The sequence below is a fragment of the Leptopilina boulardi genome, unplaced genomic scaffold, assembly GCF_019393585.1.
Source record: "Leptopilina boulardi isolate dan_hultmark-lab unplaced genomic scaffold, ZJU_Lbou_2.1 LbouV2_90, whole genome shotgun sequence".
In the NCBI taxonomy this organism is placed as follows: domain Eukaryota; kingdom Metazoa; phylum Arthropoda; class Insecta; order Hymenoptera; family Figitidae; genus Leptopilina; species Leptopilina boulardi.
The window spans coordinates 946,639-968,387 of NW_026138039.1; the positions used below are offsets into that span (position 1 = coordinate 946,639).

At 31.1% G+C, this 21,749-nt stretch overlaps 1 long non-coding RNA gene across 1 annotated transcript; it reads left to right on the forward strand.

The window, feature by feature from the left end:
* Positions 1-266: 266 nt before the first annotated feature.
* LOC127290851 (uncharacterized) lies at positions 267-1,104 on the forward strand. The gene is made up of 2 exons (XR_007844494.1): positions 267-449; positions 524-1,104. It is a non-coding gene; the product is annotated as an uncharacterized LOC127290851 (long non-coding RNA).
* Positions 1,105-21,749: the final 20,645 nt, after the last annotated feature.

Below are 21,749 nucleotides of genomic sequence, written 5' to 3' on the forward strand. Positions count from 1 at the left end.
AAATGTAAAATCCCCTGTAAAATTGTATGAAGATAACTCAGGTGCTGTAATCATTTCTAAATTTGGAAATTTCACAAAAAATTCAAAGCACATAGAAGTACAATATCACTACGTGAATGAAAATTATGAAAAGGGTTTTATTGATATCGTAAAAGTTGAATCTGAAAATAATCTAGCAGACATATTTACAAAATCACTTGGCAAAGCAAAATTTATAAAGTTAAGAGAAATAATAAATTTGAAAGAATGAAATATAAATTTGTAACGAATTTTGATATTAGTCGGGGATCGCCGAATAGATTGTTACGTGTATGTAAATCTCGTGCGTAATCGGTAGTAATCCGATTACTACCGAATGAAAGAAAGCGATATGAGCGGTATTGTGTGTGTCGCGAATATTAGAATCGCAAGAGTCGCGCTGCGACGAGCATAGTATACCCGTTAGCGGGGTAAGTAAATTGTAATTGTATTAAACGAAAAAGTGTAGCGGGATCTAATTGATTTTATTGTATAATTTGTACAGTCCAGGTGTGGGCGGAAACAAGGTGGATATTCCTGTTTTTTTTATCGTTGCTTTGGAAGCGGGGATTAAACCTCTGTTTGAAGCGTCGCAAGTTGGTGACCACCTGTTTATTTCTACATATCAAATCTAGCCTTGTGAGAATTTGTCTCAAAACAATATTCGAAGGAAATAACGACACGAGATTCTCTGAGTTCGATTCGGCCGAGATTCGTCTTATTAATTGTATGTTTGACCAAGATTATACTGAAATAATCCAAAAATTGTGACTGACGCTCATCCAAAAGAGAACTCTATCTCCACGTGTCTGCGCTTCTTGTTCATCAAATTCCGAGAAATATATATGAGATAAGTAAAAACAAAAATAACTTATTCTTGCGATTCAAATTGTATATTTTAAATTTATGCTTTTACACACAAATACCAAATTGATAGATTTTACTAAAAATATATATTGTTAAATTAAATTTCAAGCTTTTGTTCACGTATGATTGTGGAGTGACTAATATAAGTACGAATCTGAATATTGTATAGAATTTTTTTTAATATTGTCAAATCCAAATAAATTCGAACTCACATTTAAATTTGATTTTTTTGTTATAATATCTGTTTAAAAAATTAATAGGTTACAAATTTAAGGAAGCGTGTTAAAATAATGATAAATTTATATTTTTCTATATTCCTTCTATATATTTGTTTTTCTGCGTAGAGATACGGCACTGTATTTATACTAAACTATAATCAAATATTATATTCTTGTTCTCTCCTAAGTTAGTCTTATTTGAGCCACAGTTATGGCAAGTCTATACTTAATGTATATTACATATATTATTATGATATAATAAAATTTATATAAATATAAAACTCTTTATTAATTTATTTAACAATCACATTGAAAAAGCTAGTCGCTTTTCACTTTTATGAGGGTATTAACGGTAACTCGATCCTTTTCGCAGGTAAATTTCCCAGTTCCATTTCAGTACCAAAATGCACGAAATTAGTACTGAGTTGGTACTGAATGTGTTGTCGTGAAGGTGTCTGCACCCTGGCTTCTGGAGACACAGCCCTGGCCTCAATAGTTGACGACCTTGAAGCAATCCAGAGCACCGGCGTCGGGGCCTTCGGTATCGCCAGAGTCTCCAGCTCTACATACCCTGATGGCGTCTCTGGACGATGCCATGGGTACTGCACCCTGGGTGGACTTCCTGGAGGCGTCGTGTTGAATGGCAACTAATAATAATAATTAATTAGCACCATTCAATAAATAACTTGATCGTTAATATTAATTACATTGTACAGCGACATCCTCCTCACGGAGCAGTTGTAGCATGAGCAGCTCTCCATAGCGATGTTACTTCTACCGCTCTGTTGCTGGAAATGAGCTCTCACGCTTTGGAACGCTACACTTTTTAACCACTCCCCACCACGTTTACCCCACCACGCGCATACATCCCACCACAGCGTGTGGCAGCTACCTACAACTATGGCGCTACAAGTCCAATGAGAAAATAAAATAATAATTTTATATTTTACTAATTATATTAATTAGTAAAATATTTAAAAATAAAATGGTATTAAATAAATAAACATGAATTATACTTACTTTTATAAATCAAACATACTGACAGTTCATATAACATTAAAATTAGTTTTAAGTGTATTTTTAGGTTAGAATTATAATTGAACCCTGGCGGAACGGGTGGACGTGTTTCTAACGCGAAAACGTCAAAAAAGTGTCAGAACCTGACTTTCATTAAAAATGTTGTTTAAATAACAAAAAATAGTAAAGTGACTGTTGGGATTTGTAGATAAAGTGTACATGATTCTTTTAAGACCTTATTTGTCTTATATTAATGTCAAATAAGTGAAATAAAAAATAAAATGTGTAACAATGTCATGTGAATGTGTTTTGACAAACGAGTGAGTTGTTGTTGATCTGAATTTTGAATAAGAGGTAAACATTAAAAAAGTATAATTTTACTATTTTCAAGTATAATAGTTTATTAATACTGGTTAATAATTAGTGAAAGTTAAAGTGTTTATTGTGTATTTTTGGTGTGTAGCCTATTGTAACGGTTCGCGATTACCGACAACAAGTTTTACGGGCAGATTACCGCGGCGAACGCCAGATGGCCGGGCCATTACGATTTAAAGGATTTTTGATAGAAATTGAACATTTTTGTGAAAGAAATAGTGCAAAGTAGATATTGCGCCTGTCTAAAAAAGTAAACAATTCGACGTGATGTACATATAAATAATAAAAGTTATGTCGCATGTCAGAAGAGTAGTTTTGCAGTTTATAGGCAATCGGGTAAATGTATGAAAATTAAATTATTTTTCCGTATAATTAAATATCAACAAAACATAACCTCGAATTTGCATATAAAATAATAATTATTTCCAAATTTTATTTTACAGAAAAAGGCTCGCGGTAATTTTAATGTATGTTCTGAATATAATCAAATATAAATACACATAATTAATTTTTTAAATTAAATTAACGAAAAAACACTGTAATTTATTAAAATAAAAGATATAAAACTTAATTCATAAAAGTTTGGCGTGTATGACATTAATTTAATTAATATAATAAATAAATGTTGTCAAACAAAGCGGGTGATATTTTTTATTAATTTCCGATTACGTAATCAGTAAAATTATAATAATTGCGAATTTATTTTGCGAAAAAATTGAGGTTATGTTTGTAATTTGTATCTTTTATTAATTTAATTATGCGGAGAAATAAAAGTTTAGTCCTTCTAAACTTTGCCGGTTTTCCTATGAACCGGTCAATTATATCTTTGACAGACGAATTAATCTAATTTGTTTATTTCAACATTATAATTTATTTCCAGTAATTTATCTTTTTCAATAATTATAAGTAGGAAATTATAAGTCGTTTTGATTTAAAGGAAAAAAATAAAAATAATAAAGTCTACAACTTGATTTTGTGTTTCTTTTTATGCAATATTATATTAAAATTATATCACTAAATTAATGACTCTTTAAAATAATCAACAAAAATTAAGTATGATTTACTTGAATATATCGGTTTTATGATATTTTATTCTAATTTCTTCAACTCTCAAAACGATTCTTTTTTCGTTGCAAGTACCCAAGCGGCACGTAATATAACCTTAAAGTGAAGGGAATATTCTATTAAATATTCGGAATATTCCAAGAATATTGTTTGGGAATATTCTCTCAACATAACCAAGGAACATTCCCTCGATTTCATCTTGAAATAATCCTACGAGGCGGACATTTTAATATTACTTCAATATCCCTGGAATAATCCACCAGAATATTCCAAATATTCAATGGAATATTCCCTTCACTTTAAGGTTATATTACGTGCTGCCTTGGCAATTTAAAAAATTCAATTTGCAAGGTCAAAAATATATTGTGCAGGTATTGAAAAATAAATTAGCTTCGAGCTATCAAACTCCATTTGAACTTAGCAGACAAGAGTTAAATAATTTTTTACAATTTTTAATAAATATAATTTAATTTTAAAATATGTAATTGTAAATTGATTTTCTGTTCAAAATTCAATTCAATTCAATTCAATTCTAGAATTGTCTACCTCAAGACAAATATATAACATTTTCAAATTTGGTTATCAAATAGGGTTATAAAATCTAGAAAATTCTTTCAAAATTGTTTAAAGTTTGTAAAATTAAATATTTAGATAAGTAATTTTTTCTGTATCAAAATTTTATTTCGCTCTTAAGACATATTGAAGTTATATGTTGACCTATATTGTGTGTGCAGTCGAATATATTTCTTTTTGCTTTTGTGTCTTCCTTGCTACAAATTACATTCACCAGCTCTTATTGTACGGCAAACTATCATGGTCTAAAACTTTCATTTTATTTAATATGCTATTTTATTATTTTACATTTTTATTTCAGATTTGACAATGAAGAACAATTCTGTAAAATGCGACCAAAATTCCTCAAAAAGTTTTTGTTCAATAAATATTTAACATACATATGTTATATTTTATTTTATTATTATTTTTGTTGTTATTATTTTTTATGAATCATAAGTCATAATCATAGTAATATTAATATTTCAGTAATAATTATGAGTATAATACCAAAACAAATTTTTAATTTTGCTAAATGGAATTTTCATATATATATTACAGTAATTTATGCTTGAGATTTTGCGGCCTTTCTTGCAGGGGTGAGCGGCATACTTGAAATTTATAATATTATGATTAAAATAAAATGTCTAAATTTAAAAAATGTATATTTTTATTAGTTTTTTATTTTTATTAATGTAAGGAGTGTTCAAAAAAGTATATAGAAGTATATAGAAAATGTGATAAAACAAAGCTATGAACGAAAGGTTATTTAAGAAACGGCAACATACCCTCCCACGTGAAAAAATTACCGATAAACTCCGCGAAGTAGCTCCGCGGATTTTCCGCGAAATTTCCGTAAATTTTTTTTTTTGCATAATAATATATTTATGTTATTATTTAAAGTAATATAATATTAAATTCAATACATTCTATTTAAATTACGTTTTATACTTTAGTTAACAACTGAGACAAGATTTACTGTTAGACACGTCAATTTTTTGAAAAAAAAATATTGATAACCTTTAGGATAGTTTCGTGGTTACAATCGGTAAGGATTTTTTAAGGATTTTAACATTTCAAGACATGATGAAAATACGAAGCATTAGAAGAATAACAAATCGATGTCACTCAAGAACTAGGCAGCAGCAAGAATACAATTTTTTGTGGAGACGCATGAAAATCTCCTAAACTTCATATAACAGAAATGCCATTTGACAGAAATTTATATAACAGACATTTTATTGGACAGAATATTTACATGTCAGACAATTCATATAACAGACTTTTCATTGGACAGACGTTTGATTGGACAGAATTTTTATCGAACAGAAATGTCACTTAACAGAAATTTTATCTGACAGAATTTCCATTCAACAGAACATAAGTATAGCAGAACTCTCATTGGTCATAATTTAACTTTTGCATCATACATTCTCATCCCTGCTATATTTTTAACTTGTCGGTAAAGTAGACGTAGAGGTCAGTAGTTGCTATTTCTTTCTCGCGCCAAAGTTTGAATATTAAATAATAAAACTAATATTTTATTTCATTATTATTGATAATGAATACCTAATAATTATAAATAAATAAAATATTAGTTTTATTATTTAATATTCAAACTTTGGCGCGAGAAAGAAATAGCAACTACTGACCTCTACGTCTACTTTACCGACAAGTTAAAAATATAGCAGGGATGAGAATGTATGATGCAAAAGTTAAATTATGACCAATAAGAGTTCTGCTATACTTATGTTCTGTTGAATGGAAATTCTGTCAGATAAAATTTCTGTTAAGTGACATTTCTGTTCGATAAAAATTCTGTCCAATCAAACGTCTGTCCAATGAAAAGTCTGTTATAGGAATTGTCTGCCATATAAATATTCTGTCCAATGAAATTTCTGTTATATAAATTTCTGTTAAATGGCACTTCTGTTATATGAAGTTTAGGGGATTTTCATGCGTCTCTTTTTGGGGAAGTTAAACATGTCGTATAAAATTTTCATATTACGAAGCCATCAATAAGTAACGGTAACGACCGGGAAAACATTACTTTTTCCAAACCTTTTTAAGAGCTTATAACCTGTATTTAGATTATAAAGTTATTTTCTGAAAGTTTTAATTGTAACCTAATTTAACCCTACTAAAAATTAAAATATATAATGAGTAAAATAAATTTTATTAAATAAATAGAAATCAGTATCATATGGCAAATGCATTTTTATTTTTTTATTAATAAAATTTTTATATGAAATGAATTTTATTATTTTCTTATAAAAAGGATAAATACAAGTAAAAAACTATTTAATCTATTATATATTTAATTCTCTTTAATGCAATAATCTGATATCAATTTTGGGATTACTTTTTAAGTAGAAAAGAAAAATACATACATCTTTACCGGCTATAACCGTGAACCTATTTTTATAGTTTTCAATTTTTTGTTAACAAAATTAGTCTTCTCTCACTTGTTAACTAAAAATTGAAAAGTAATTTTAAGTAGAATATACACAATTTAATTTTATATTATTTTAAATAATAACATAAATATATTATTATGCAAAAAAAAAATTTGCGGAAATTTCGCGGAAAATCCGCGGAGCTGCTCTGCGGAAATTCCGCGGAGCTACTTCGCGGAGTTTACCGGTAATCTTTTCACGTGGGCTGGCGGATTTGATTTACCTAAGTTCGACCCAGCTGGGGCGAATCTAAGTCGAATTTAGGTAATTATCAAAAAAAAGCTTTAAATTGATGAAAATTTATAAAAATTAGTATTGTGAGGTTAAATAAACATTTATAGAGTTAATTTTTGTAAGAATTTTAATTATTAATAAATTTAAATAGTTTGACATATTTAATTTTATTAAATGTAATTCAAATCTCATTTGCTGAAGTTCTAATGTCCCTTAAAATAGTATGTTTTGAAACCCAACGAATAAGCAGTTAGCAGCGGCCAAAGCTTTTTCCTTTCCAATATATAAATACAATAACCAAAAACTTTCTCCCCCTAATGATATTTTTTACCTCTACAATTTTTTTATTCAAAATAGTTGACAATCAAAGAAGGTTCTTAATAATTATCATTTTCATCATTTAATTTTTATGTCATCTCGCAGAGGAAAAGTTCTAAAGTTCTAAACTGTCTAATTATCAAGAAATTATTGAAAGGGAAGAGAAAGAAAAAGGTAACATATTTTACTTTTGAATATTTTATATTTAATAACATTAATCTAATGACAGTTTATAAAGACATATAATAATTGCAAGATCCTAAAAGTAAGTTAAAAGAAATTATTATTTAAATAAAATAAAAAAAAACTTTAAAATGTTTTTACATTTTCGTACATTTTAATTTTTCAAACTTTAAAGTTGTTAAACTCTTTGAAACTGACTTTTAAGCATTCAGGAAACATCGAGAATTAAAATTATAAAAATAATAAATTATGCTTCTTCCTCATGGCCTTCATCGTTGCCACACCTGAAATAGAAATTGTAATTAATAAATAATACATATATTTCTTCAATGTCTGTTTATCTAAACAGACATGTAATATATTAGCTAATTCCGGAAACAAAAAACACACAATAAAAATATTTTGGTTTTAAAGTTAGCTCTTGACATATCTATAAAATTGGAATCTAATTGCAAGAAAAGAATTCACTTTACAGTAATATTTACTTTATATTTTTTTAAGTTTAAACAAACATTAACCCTTGGAAAACACACCTATTTTTTTGAAACGACATAGTGCGCACTAGATCAAATTGATCTTTTTTTAACTTTGATCATTTGCTATTTGAAAATGACTTATACATTCAACTTAAAAAAGTTTTTTCAATTATTTTTTAATATTGGAGAATAAGCCTATACACTTTATATTATTACGATTACCTAAATACATTTTTCATACATAAAAAAAATAACCTAATTTTTATAAAAACGTGTTTATTTGGAGGGGAGTGGCTAAGCCATTAATTTTAATTCAAAACTCTTTGATTATTGTTTTAATTGTGATTTTGACATTTCTTTTTAAATTTTCGTTAACAAATACATGTGCATGCTAAAAATAAAGTCAATCAATCGGACAGTTTTTATTTTTCAGCAAACTCAAAGTGTACGTAGCAAAAAGAATAGGGTTCTTTACGTATAAACTTCGTGTACAGAATTCTAATGAAAACGAAAACATTTAAAGAAGTGAAATTTCGTCTAAAAAATTAGTTATTTGACTACCGAAGTAATCGATTATCAAGTTTTTTCTATTATGAGAAACTGGATAAGGTAGGAAACTGTTTTACCGACAGAACATTGAAGTTAGTTTACCCGCCACCCAATAGATGGCGCTCACTTCAATCGGTGGTTTTAAACTTTTTTACAGAATTAGTTTACCAGCCACCCAATAGATGGCTCTCACTTTGGTACCCCACCCAGCAGCGCGCGCCTCTCCGTGCCTGCGGTAGTGGTAGGGTACTGCCTATGAGAGTCGGAGTGCTCTCGTGGATCCTCATAATCTGTTCTAGATGAGCCACGAGAACCGTCCTAAAATGGAAGGGTGCCACTGCTGGCAGTGCCTTGAGAGGCAGTTGAGAAATGTAAGTAAATAATAATTACTTATTAAATACAATATTTTATATTATAATATAATATATAATATAATAGTTTATATATTATAAAATATAATACATTTTTTCAGAGAGAATATGAGCTTCTAGAAACTCCCCCCAATTCCCTCGCAGAAGGGGGTCTAGAGGTTGATAAAGGCTTCTATGAGCTGTCTGCGGGGGAAGATAATGAGGAGCCACCACCGTCGGTAAGTATAATTAATTTTTTAATTTAAATTTGAAATTAACTCTTTTTCTTTTTAATTCCAAACTCCACCACCAGGGGAAGGGGGAACTCCCATTCCAGTCACCCAACTTCTAAGTGACTCAAATGGAGTTGACGATGGTGGTAATTCTAAGGCGCCGCCACCATCGCCGCCATCGTCGTAGCTTCCACTACCGGCACACTCATCGCACCGCCATCACCTTTCCACCGGTGGGTATATTCTTACCACCAGGACGGTGGTGGAAAGGGTGATGGCGGTCGTGACTACGACGATGGATTCATAGCTTTTTAAATATATATATATGCTATTGTATATATATATATATATATATATATATATATATATATATATTAAAATGATCGAGTTTACAATGTCTGCGCATGCGTGAATAGTATTCTGGGGAGGCCCATGCTATTGCGCGTGCGCGGTTATATTTAGCTATAATTATAAGAATTTCAAGCAGTGAAACTCATTCTATTCTGTGAGCTAGTGCAGCTTAGTCGCAGCAAAGCAAACTGTAATAGAGCGATCTCAATTTATTTATTGTATTTTTTCTTGCGTTTTGACATTTAATTTTATTTTATAAGTTTATTTTGTGTGCTTGGTTCTTTTTTTTGCGTGCTATTAGATTAAGGATTAGTATATAAGTACGTTTTTTCTTTTTTTATTAATTTATTTATTATTCATTTTTTTCTTTATTTATTACTATATTTATTGTTTCTTTATTATTATTTTTTTGTTTATAAATTTTTTGTTATATTTTTATATTATTTATTTCTATTGTTTTTTTTTATTTATTTTTACGCGACAATGACTGGTAAACGAAAGTTTGCAGGCATTGGGAGTCCTGCGAAGCGACCCAATTATCAGACCATCCTTGATAAGTGCGAGGTCACCATTGCACTCATCAAGGATGCTCTTGAATTACTCGCAAGTTTGCGCAATGGCGCTGTTAAAAACGAATTAATAGCGCGATGGGTTGTAAAATGTTCTTGCAACGAACAAGTTTTAACAAGTCTTTTAAGATCTATGCAATTTACGCATGAGAAAAGTCGTTGCCAGAACATTCTACTATTCATTATGAGATTTAGAGTTTTGTTCGAATCTCAAGCGGTAGAGGACGGTGGTATACAAGACCCTAATATTAACAATCGCGTGCGTTGGGTTATGGGTGAGTCAGCGTTTGAGTGCCGATTGTACACATTTGTCATATTAAATATTGTACATGTAGATATAGGTGCGTTTTTGAACGATGCGGCCATTTTGTTTCAAGAACACATTCAAGATGCCTTAAATCAAAATGGTCCCATTATCGTATATGGTGTTTTAAATGCTAATTTTAAAAGAGTGCAGAATGAAGTGGAGGTAGTGCAGCCAATTCCATTCTCTTCTAAATCTAACAGCATCTTCCCCACAACTTTATTGGAGGACTGGTTCGAGGTCAATTTGAAGCAGCCAATCCTGAGTAATGTGGAGGAGTTCCATGAAAAGGGGTCTAGCTGGAATCTACAGTCTATAGTTAAGTTTGAAATTAATGTTAATAAATATAACCCCATGCGTGCAAGTTCATATATCAGTTTACCCCCAAAAATAAGAGCCAAACATGCGTGTATTAATGTTGAAAATTAAAAAGGATAATAAGTGTTTTAAATGGGCTATACTTTCCGCTTTACATGACGTGTCACATCCCAAACGTGTGTCTAGTTACACTGATATTGAAAATAAATTAAATTTTGATGGTATTGAATTCCCTGTAGCGCTGAAAATTATACCTAAATTTGAAATGCTCAACAATATCTCGATAAATAAATTAAATTTTGATGGTATTGAATTCCCTGTAGCGCTGAAAATTATACCTAAATTTGAAATGCTCAACAATATCTCGATAAATGTCTTACCATACCTTTGGGTCTTACCAAAAGATATGGTAATTTCTCTGTTTACCCTATTCATCTGACCGCAGAGAAGAGGGATCAGCATGTAAACCTGTTACATGTAGTAGAATATTATATAGATGAAAGTGTAAATGAAGATAATGTAAACAATGATTCTAACGATATTGATTTTATGAATTTCCACTATGTTTGGATTAAAAATTTATCGCGGTTAGTAACCAAACAATAGACTAACCATAAATGTAAAAAATATATTTGTGATCCTTGTTTACACTATTTTTCATTAGCGGAAAGATTGAATGTACACGATGAAAATTGTAAACGTATGAATGTATGTAGCGTAAAATTACCGAATGCTGAAAATTGTAAAATTACCTTTAAAAATTATGATAATAAGGATTTATCATCTATGCCGATTGTGAAAGTTTACTTCTTCCCGTTGAAGAAGATACAGATAATTTGAGTAAAACTGAAATTTTTCAGCGTCATAAATTGATTAGTATAGGTTATTATGTAAAATGTAGTTACGATGACTCATTGTCCGTGTATGTACCGTGTCCGAGGCAGGAAAATGATCCTGCCAAGTGGTTTGCTGACAAATTAAGGCAATTTTCCGAGAAAATTGATAATGTATTTAAGAATCCTATTTCTATGGATGCCTTAACTCCTCAGCAAATCGCTGATTTTAAGAAAGCAAGCGTATGCCATATTTGCCGTAAAAATATACCAGCTAATGTTAAAAATGTTCGCGATCATTGTCATCTTACTGGCAAATATAGAGGTGCTGCGCATGAATCATGCAACTTGAATTATCATGAGTGCCAAATCGTACCCATTGTATTTCATAATGTAAGTGGATACGATGCACACTTTATAATTCATGCTGTATCGACGAGCTTTGAAGGTCAAGTTGACATCCTCCCCTTGAACTCCCCAGCCAAAGAGAGATTCTATAGTACTCTCTATGACGCTGGTATATCCGATGGTGAATATGAGCATGCGCAAAAATTCTGGTCTGAATTTAATTGTCAAACCTTTAACGATTACGTTCACGTTTATATGAAAACAGACGTGTTATTACTTGCCGATGTCTTTGAGAACTTTCGCGAACAATGTTTAAACGCGTACAGGTTAGATCCAGCACACTATTATACTATCCCCGGTTTAACTTGGGATGCTATGCTCAAACATACGGGCATAACATTGCAACTTATAACCGATATAGACATGATGATGTTTATTGAGTCGGGTATCAGAGTTGGTATTAGCCAGTGTTGTAACCGTTACGCTAAAGCGAACAATCCCTATATGGATCAGTTCGATCCTACCCAAGAGACCCAACATATTATGTATTTTGACGCGAGTAATTTATATGGTTGGGCAATGACACAAGCGCTACCAATTCGTGGTTTCAAGTGCATTGCCAACCCAGACGAGACCTTTAACTTCAACGTGCCCGACGACTCTTCAGTCGGGTACATATTGGAAGTCGATCTCGAATATCCCGAGAGTCTTTACGATTCTCCTAAAGACATACCGTTTTGCGCAGTTTATGCAAAACCTCCCATGTCTAAGCAGGAGAAATTACTCACAACTCTGCTGCCCAAAGAGAAGTACGTGATGCATTATCGTGCATTGAAACAGGCTCTCGGGAACGGTCTCAAACTAGTCAAAATACATCGGGTGCTCCAATTCAACCAATCATAATGATTGAAACCCTATATAGACTATAATACTGCCATGCGAACAACTGCGAAAAATGAATTTGAAAAGAATTTATTCAAATTAATTAATAACGCAGTGTATGGTAAGACCATGGAAAATGTTCGCAAGCATGTAGACATTCAATTGGTTACACACTGGTTCGGCAGATATGGTGCCGAAGCCCTCATCTCTCGGCCCAATTTCCACAGTCGTGCAATATTTGATGAAGACCTTGTGGCCATTGAATTACGAAAGACTGAGGTCCTACTCAATAAACCGATTTATGTGGGTTTAAGTGTGTTGGATGTCTCGAAAACGCTTGCCTATGACTTTCACACTAGACTGTCAGTGTCTGTACACAGACACTGACAGTCTAGTGTACGTAGTGAAATGTCAAGATATATATAAAGATATGAAAGAAGACATCCACAAGTTCGACACATCTGATTATCCGGTAAACAATGCGAATGATATTCCGCAAGTCAACAAAAAAGTACTCGGGCTAATGAAGGACGAGTGCAACGGTAAAATTGTTACAGAGTTTGTTGGCTTGCGGAGTAAAATGTATAGCATACGCGTTGAAGGTGAAGATTTCGTTAAGAAAGCTAAAGGCATTAAAGCGGGATTCGTCAAAAAGTCTATTCATTTTGACGATTACGTTGAATGCTTGCGCGATTTCAAGATTCAGACTAAAACTCAATACAACATAGGTCACGGTTACATAATATAGAAACAGTTAAATAAGTTAAAGTAGCATTAAGTCCGTATGATGATAAAAGGTACTTGCTTACCGAGAGTACCGATACTCTACCCTGGGGTCACTACAGGATCCCAGAAATCGAAGAATTGTAAATATTTTTGTAAAATGAAATGTAAGGATTTTCATGTTAAATAAATGTAAAAAAAATATTATAAATTTTATATATTTTTTTATTTATAAAAACCTTGTATATACATAACTCATAATTAAAATTGATTTAATTTAAATATTAATAAAAATTTGCTTTTCATAATTTTGTTCTAATAATAAACATTGACAATGCCAAATTTAAATATTAATCACAAAATCGAAACAAGCAGAAATCAATTTGAAACAATTATCACAAAGTGAATTTAATACTCTCTATAATGTAACTGTTTAATAAAATATAATTTAAACATTATTGTAGAACTCTAAACCTCGAATAAGATCTTCGACAAAGTGCAACATACTTTCATGTTATGTACGTAGTAATTTTACATAATTTAAGGTTAAATCATTATTGATTCATTATTGATTCATTGTTGATTTAACATTAAATAACGTGAAATTACAACGTGCATATTATGAAAGTATGTTGCACTCTGTGGAAGATCTTATTCCAGGACTAGAATTCTACAATAAAGTTTAAATTATATTTTATTAAACAGTTACATTATAGAGAGTATTAAATTCACTTTGTGATAATTGTTTTAAATTGATTTCTGCTTGTTTCAATTTTGAGATTAATATTTGAATTTGGCATTGTCAATGTTTATTATTAGAATAAATTTTGATTTAAGTTATAAATTTGCTTTCTCTTCCCAAGTATTGTGAGAGTTATCAAAGCCAAGCCATTTGACGAGAACTTTATTTCCACGTGTCTTGAGAATTTTTTCAACCAGATAAATATCTGGATATTTTGCTTTAAGAAGTTTCTCTGCATGGAATTCTCTACTAATGGGTTGATCTTGATTGTCTTTAAGTTTATAAGTTATAGGTTTAGTTGACAAGACATGATCTATTGTGAATATTTCTGTTGTCCAATTGGGAGTGTAACTTTTCTCAAACACGCTTTAATACTTGCTGACTCGAACTTTGTCACCAATTTTAAACTTTGCTTTCTTTAAAGGTATTTTTCTTAGCTTCAAAAATCGTTCATTCAAAATCTCAACATCTTCTGCAGTAACATCTTTCGGCTTCATTCCAATAGTCCGATGTTTAGTGTTATTATAATTGGAAATGAGATTAGGTAATATATCATACCATTTATAATTTCCACGTAGACTGAATTGCATCCACATTTTTCGTTTTAGAGTTCGTTTAAATCGTTCAACAATAGATGCTTCCAAATTATTGAATGTTGAGTAGAAATTAATTTTATACTTTTTCATTAAAGCTTCAAACTGAGAATTATAGAATTCTTTACCTTTATTAATCTGCTTGCCAAGTCTCATCAATATCACGCATGTCGACTCGGCGGCGATGATGATTCCTCCTTGCCTGACAATGAAGTTCAGTCACTACTGTTTTCTTTTTGTCGTTCATTTTCTAGAGTACTCAAACGAGCATCCAATTGACTGATAATTTCAGCGTTTCGATATGATAAATCAGTATTTATTTCTCTTTCCAAGACTTTTAATTTTTCGTTTATAGAGTCTTCGAGAATTTTTAATACTATATAGTTATTGTCAATTTCTTTTCGCAGTGAAGACGTTACTTGATATATTAGTCTTAACTCGTTTTCGACTAAACGTTGTGCAAGTTGTAAATTAACTACGTTAGTTTTTTCTTTTGCATCAGCAACATTGGAAATTTTTCTACCCTGTAAGTCGAAGTGACCTTCTGAGTTAATTTTAAAACCAATTCCAGGTGGACCTGGAGGTACTCTTGCGACCCTTACAATTCCTCTTTCATTAAGAGGATCTCCGAACACATCAATGCTCATCTTAAGACTGAGAGAAAGTTGATGGAACACTTCCTTATATACTTTCATTGAGCCTGACTAAATGAAACAATAATTTTCAATATATAATTTGCGCTTCACGTAATTCTTCTATGATTGACATAATTTCATTATTGTGACTGGGATTCCCAGCTGCTTGAGATGCCATAAGCAATCGGAGACGGTCAACCAATTCGTTAGGATCATCCCAATAGATATAGTCTGGTTGAAAACTTTTTTTTGCAATCATAAAATGTGGTAGTGAAGTGCCAGTTTTCGATCGTATTTTTGGTGTTTCATTATGAGGAAAAAGTTTTAAAATAATATTGACATATTTAAAAGTTTCACTTGTACGTATAGGTTCAGAAGAACTATAATTTTTTTTGTGAGCATTGGAGATGATGAGAATTTGTTTATAATTATTCATATCATCATCGCTAATATATGACATTTCAGGTTTATTTTTAAATAACAGTTCCAATAAACCGGAAGTAATATTAAAACGATTATCACCAACATTTATTAAGTGATCTTTAAAACTTATTGGTGCATCACCAATCTTGAGAGAACCATTTTTAACCTTATATACTCCGTACATCGTATCTAAACATTGCTTTCTATTATGATCTAGCAAGTATATATATTTTTTTAACTACTTTATCATATTCAAAGCCTGGAATTACTGATGTTTCATCTTCATCAGCACTCAAAAAATTCATACTATCATCTAATTCATCTTTACTTTTAATTACCTCCTCCTTCTTTTCTATCTTATGATTTTCATGTTTAACATCAGAGTGGTTAACAATTTTCTCTAAGGGTTGAACTATAGGTTTAAAAGTTTCACTCAAAACATTTTCAACAGCTTCTTTTCCAATTTTTAACATGCGATGTTTCCGTCTAATGGCCTCACTAGCTTTGGCAATTTGGTGGAGATACTCTTTCTCCTTACGAAACATGTTGTTAGTTCAAAGATGTACACTAGATTAATACTCATGGAACCAATCACCTTCTATTTATAGTGTTATGAAGCAGTCAAAACCTTTCCTATATCTCCCCTCATTCAGATTGCAGTCTTTATCAATGACTACGAAGCCATAGTTATCAGAGTTCCAACATGTTGAACAAAGCTCACGAAACTTGGTAAATGTCATGTCTGTATTAACATGATCATCATACACATGTTTTAAATTTGTTTCATCCTGACGAAAAAGAACTAATAAATTAACATTATCTTTTACTAAATATTTGGGAATACTCGCATATGTCTGACAGAGATAAAAGCAATCAACATTGACATGTCTACCCATGCAGAAGAAAGCTCTTATATTATCTTGCTTTTCACAAGCTACGTCATCAAATATAAAAATAGAATTTGGCCTTGCACCTTTTGGGGAAATTACATCTTCATGCTCGCTAAATGGTAAATATTTAATTCCCTTAATACTACCTATAACTTTTTCCAAAAATTTGTACTTTGTTTGGTGAAGAGATTTCGAGTAGAGATAAATATTATTAAATCTCAGACCATTTGGATGTAAAATTAGAGAAAGTAGTACATTTGTTTTACCACAATTTGATGGTCCACAAAAAATTGCCCGAATACTACCAGACAACAAACTACCATGACGCTTCACTTACTTCTTATCGTACTGTTCTACAATCGCATCTAGATTTACGAATGGAAGCTTGTAATGTTGTTCCTTGAATCGCATTCTGAAAAAGGCTGCTGTAAAAGGTATAAATACAGCCCTTATATAGCTTACGAGTCATTCAACTTTTAACTTTCATAGAGTGAGATATGATTATACATAACCGCTCCCGAGGTAAAGGTTTAGTTAACAGTCTTATAAATAATTTACCATTTGAATTACACATACCTGGTTATCAATACTGTGGTCCAGGTAGTAAATTGATAAAGCGATTAGCACGAGGTGATACAGGTATAAATCCATTAGACGAAGCTTGCAAAGAGCACGATATTGCATCTTCAGAGAATCGTAATAACGTTCAAGCAAGAAACGCTGCTGATAGGATTTTAGCTGATAAGGCGTGGCAACGAGTTTTAGCTAACGATTCCAGTGTAGGTGAAAAGCTGCTGCTTTAGCTATATCTGGTACAATGAAGGTCAAATCAAAATTTGGTATGGGAATGAGAAGAAAAAAGACATCTAAGAATAAGGAGAAGAAGCAGAAACAAACAGTATTAGAAAAAATTGTTGATGCTGCTAGACATTCCATTATTCCGGGAAATGATACTCAATCTACAATCAAAGCTGCAGTTGAAAATGCTCGAAAAGCTATTAGAAGAGCAGGTGGTAGAAGTAAAATTTTAACACCTCGCATTCTACCAGTACCTTCAAAAGTTGGTGGTCTCTTACCATTAATTCCAATTTTTGGTGGACTCAGTGCTCTTGGAGCTCTTGCTGGTGGAACAGCAAGTATAGTGAAAGCAGTAAACAACGTGAATGTATGAAAAGAGCAGTTGAAAGAATCGCATCGTCACAATAGAGTAATGGAAAGGTAAAGGTCTTTTCTTGAAACCCTATCGACAGGGATTGGGACTTTATTTGAAACCCTACTCTAAAGGATTAGGTTTGAGGCAAAAAAAAGATGTTTAAAAAAAAGTTCTCATAAAACTTCCTCAAAGAGCATTAACTAACTATGATTTGCTCAAATACGCTAAATAGTTAAAAATTCTTCATTTTCGAGGAGTATTCATGCGAAATGAGTTGCCAATAGGAGGACCTCGGAAAAATGAATTTGCCATTATTAATCTCGATAATAAGGATGGTCCCGGAACACTATGGGTTGCTTATAAAAAGCTTCAAGATAAAGCATTGTATTTTGACAGCTTTGGTAACCTTCAACCACCTTTTGAGCTTATCAGTTATTTAGGCTATAATACCTTGATAAAATATAATTATGACAGTTGTCAAAGTTATGATACTTTTCATTGTGGACATTTATGTCTTAAAGTTCTAAGCGATCAACTCAAATTCTCTAACAAATATAACCTATATATATACATGTAATCATATGTGAGCAATCAGTCTATAAAAAGTCATCATCATGAATGAATCATTTACTCTAACTATTTCACATAAATCATCTATACTTGAAGCAGAATATTTTCCACCAATAGAATTATTGCCAAATAAAAATTATGCTCTTGGTCTTGTTCAACTTCTAACTTTTAATTCAATTCCTAATGTTGATGTAGGAAAAAATAAATTTTATCTTGGTAATGATGTGATTACTATACCTACTGGCAGCTATGAAATTGAAGATATTGAAAAATATATTCAAAATTCCATTCAACAAGGATCGCAAGTTATAAGCATTAAACCAAATAATAATACCTTGCGTTCTGAAATTATGACTAGACGTGAAATTAATTTTACACATAAAGATTCAATTGGTGAATTATTGGGATTCACTGCACGCATTCTCGAAGATAGTGCAATACATACGTCAGATTTCACAGTAGCTATTCTTAATGTAAATGCTATTAGAATTGAATATAATATTACAACTGGTGAATATATTAACAATAAAAAAGTACATACAATTCATGAATTTTTTCCAATTGTTCCAGCTGGATATAAGATCGTGGAAGTACCACCTCAAGTCATTTATCTTCCAATCGCCGTGAAGACAATACATAATATTCAAGTGCGAATCGTTGATCAAGAAGGAAATTTAATAAATTTTCGTGGTGAAACTATAACAATTAGAATACACGTTAAGTCAACGTAATGGGTATAGTATTTCACAGAAAAACTGGTGGAAGCTATATAAACGATCAACCATGTCAAAAAGCAATCAGTCTTCAATCAGTTCGCAAAAAGCTAACACCTCAGAACATACGTTTCCTAAAGCAGCTCGGTCTACGAGTTTATCAAGAAAACAAACGAAGAAAAGAAAACTAATCATTAAAATATTTTTCATTTACTGTTGTTTCTATAAAAGAAATGGAAGATATTCTAAACATTCTTAGACCAGTTAAATTTGATGATTCTCTAGCACACTATGAAATTCATTCTCACCAACCCTACAATGAATCAGCATTTAATAATAGTGATGAAATTTGAATTCCAGTTCAAAATCAAGATCAATACATTCTACCCTCAAAAAGTACATTACACGTAACAGGAAGATTAATAAAAGCTTATAATACTAATATGACTAACACAAAGTTAATTAGTAATAGGGTTAGTTTTTTATTCAACGAGATTCGTTATGAATTGAGTGGAGTGGAAATTGATCGCTGTAAAAATGTTGGTCTAACAACCACTATGAAAGCCTATGTTTCTCACACACCTAATCAATTAATTTATGCTGAAAATGCTGGCTATCTTGAATTCGATGAAGATCTTAGAATAACCAATCTGAATGGTTATTTTGATGTAAACATACCATTAAACATGACTTTTGGATTTGCCGAAGACTATCGAAAGATTGTTGTTAATCAATTTAAGATTATAATTATTAAAGTGGAATGGTTGATACCATATATATTTCTTGGAGATCGTCAAAAAATTGAATTATTAAAATTTATTGAAATGACCCTCTTATATCTATGAGCTTCAGATCGTGGGATATGTATGAATACCCATTGTTACCTACCACTCAAAAACTTGTTTGGACTGTAACAACTTCAACGCAGGTTGAGAAACCTCGATATGTAATCCTTGGATTACAAATAAATCGAAAAGATCATCCTGGCAGATATGCAAATATTTTTGATAGCTGTAATCTCATAAATGTAAAACTTTTCTTAAATTCATAATACTATCCTTATAGTAATTTTAATTTGAATTTTAATCAAAATCAATTTTCAATTCTCTATGAGATGTATTGTAATTTTCAATCATCATACTATGGTAAAGATTCTGAGCCTATACTGTCAGGAATCAATTTAAAGATTATGCACCATTAGCTGTCATAGATTGCTCCAAGCAAAATGAATTTCTTAAACAAGCTTCTGTGGATGTGAAACTAGAATTTGAATCTAGTGAAAATTTCCCTGACAATACAGCAGCTTATTGTTTAATTATTCATGATCGAATTATTCAATACACACCAATCAGTAATGCTGTGAAGAAAGTATCGTAAAGAGTGGGGGTAAAAGTGAGTAGTAGAGGTAATGGTAAAAAAGTGGGGATAAGAGTATAAATACAGCATCTCTTAGAGGCTAAAGTCATTCATCTGTTATAGATACCATGGCGTACGTCGTAGATTTCCAGTGCTTCAAAAAACCTTATAACGAGTTTATCATAAAAGAGCTAGCATCTTCAAGAAGATGCTCATCCATTGGTGTTCCTCTTCGAGCCGCCATATGCCTGGAGCCGCCTACCGATAAGATACAAGAGTCAAAATCGATGGACTGCATTTAATTATCATGGTATTGATTGGAATGCTGGTGACATACCTTATGAAGATTTACAACCAATTCTGAAAGAAATATTAATAGGTACACCTACAGTTTATGTAAAAGGTTTAGAGAAACAAAAATGGTTAGAAAGCTATACACAAAATGTATTAAATTTAGATGATTTGAATTGTCCGTCGTTGAAAAAATTAGCCTTAGATCAATATACTCCATGTACAAATCACACACACAATAATTTCCATTGTTCTGTAAAAAATGTATATAATATTCGAAAATGGTTACTACAATCATATAATGTACCGACAAATATTCCTTTAGGTCACGATAAAGTTGATAATAATTTAACATTACAAGATTTTTATAATAATTGTGACCACTTTTTATTAAGTCCATAAATGTGTATTGTCATTGTAAATAATTTTTTTTTAAAAATAATTAAAATTGTTTATATTTATTTATGAAAATATTGTATAAAATTTTTCATTTACTCACGTCTGGATATGTTTAAACTTGTCTAGACATGTATTTGTGACGTCATAGAATCAAAATTGAACGCGCATGCGTACTATGAAAGTGGGCGTGGTTATTCAAATGATCGTGCGCAATTGGATAGAATAGGGTGGGGGCTTTAAGCAATTGCGCATGCGCGAGTAAAATTTTTGGTATAAATTCAAGATTAACTATAAAGTTAAGAATAATTGTAATTTTAGATTTGAGGTTAGGTTACAATTAATTTTAAAAAACATTTTATGATTAGGTTAAGTTAATTTTAGGAATATATATATTTTAAAGAAATAAATAAAAACAACTGACTTTAAACATTTTTTATAAAAAAAATTAATTTAAAAATACAACAGCTTTAAATAAAAAACTTGTAACTTATATTATAATGACGTGAGCGTCATCTCTTGGGTGGTTAATGAACTATCTTTATTGTTCGGTCAATTAAACAGTTTCCTACATAATCACTTGAGTTAAAATTTATGTCAGATTCCTACATTACCCACTGCTGATAAAGTAGAAATATGCATTACCGACCAGACAGTTACCATACACGGCTACATGTTATATATTTTTTAAATAAATAGATATTTAAGAAAACTATTATGATCATACTGATTGATGTGAACGCCATCT